This window comes from Gorilla gorilla, chromosome 17, assembly GCF_029281585.2.
Source record: "Gorilla gorilla gorilla isolate KB3781 chromosome 17, NHGRI_mGorGor1-v2.1_pri, whole genome shotgun sequence".
Classification (NCBI taxonomy): Eukaryota; Metazoa; Chordata; class Mammalia; order Primates; family Hominidae; genus Gorilla; species Gorilla gorilla.
The window spans coordinates 51,513,480-51,514,713 of NC_073241.2; the positions used below are offsets into that span (position 1 = coordinate 51,513,480).

The window sequence follows — 1,234 nt, forward strand, 5'->3', positions numbered from 1 at the left end:
GTCGTATAAATACTTCATCCACATAGCAAGCACTTTATAAAGGTTCACTTTTATTATTATTATTAATTTAAAACAACTAATACTATGCATTAAAAAAAACAGCACAGATAATGTCTCTAGTGGGAAGAGGGGCAAAGCCGGGCATTTGAGGGCACAGACACACGGAAAAGGAAATCTGAGAAAAATAAAGCAGCTTCCCACATCTTAACTTCAGTCAGGTCATAATCAAGCTTTCCTGACTCACTAAAGAGGTTCTGCCCTCCGAGGGGCGAATAGTCAAAATCAATTCACTGCTGACATGCGTGCATGACAATCTTATTTCTTTGCATTCCTGAGATGAAAGCCTAATTGCGCGTTGTTTTAAAATTATTGTTATTTTAAGACAAAGAGGAGTAAAGTTATATTTTTACATTTTAGTGATAATTTTTATGATCTTCTGTGGTTTCTAAGTGTGATGATTGGGTTTTCACACAGATGTGTGAGGTGTGCCACCTTCAAACCTTGTTATGACGTCGGCACTTACCCATCTGACAGGAAGAAAGGAAAAAAACAAGAAATAATTTTTAGGTACTAAGACAAATGTTTTCTTTGTGTGTGTGTGCCTCTTTATTTTTATTTATTTATTCATTTATTTTTATTTTTTTGAGACAGAGTCTTGCTCCGTCGCCCAAGCTGGAGTGCAACGCTGCAATCTCGGCTCACTGCAACCTCTGCCTCTCGCATTCATGCGATTCTCCTGCCTCGGCCTCCCGAGTAGCTGGGACTACAGGTGTGCACCACCACGCCTGGCTAATTTTCTGTATTTTAGTAGAGATGGGGTTTCATCATGTTGGCCAGGATGGTCTCAATCTCATGACCTCGTGATCCGCCCGCATCGGCCTCCTAAAGTGCTGGGATTACAGGTGTGAGCCACTGCACCTGGCTTATGATTATTTTTTTAAATTTTAGACTTAAGGGTGCATGTGCAGGTTTATTACATGGGTGCTTTGCGTGATGCTGAGGTTTGGGCTTCTACTGATTTCATCACCCAAATAGTGAACATAGTATCTAATAGGTAGATTTTTAACCTCACTCCCTCTCCTCCACCCTTTGGAGTCCCCAGGGTCTATTGTTCCCATCTTTGTGTCCATGTGTACCCAATGTTTAGCTCCCTTTTATAAGTGAGAACATGCAGTATTTGGTTTTCTGTTCCTGTGTCAATTTGCTCAGGATAATAGCTTCCCGCTGCATCCAT

General features: G+C 40.9%; 1 non-coding gene across 1 annotated transcript; it reads left to right on the forward strand.

The window, feature by feature from the left end:
• The first annotated feature begins 431 nt into the window (after positions 1 to 431).
• LOC115931490 (small nucleolar RNA U13) lies at positions 432 to 533 on the forward strand. Its single transcript, XR_004067973.1, has one exon. It is a non-coding gene; the product is annotated as a small nucleolar RNA U13 (small nucleolar RNA).
• The last annotated feature ends 701 nt before the right edge of the window (positions 534 to 1,234 follow it).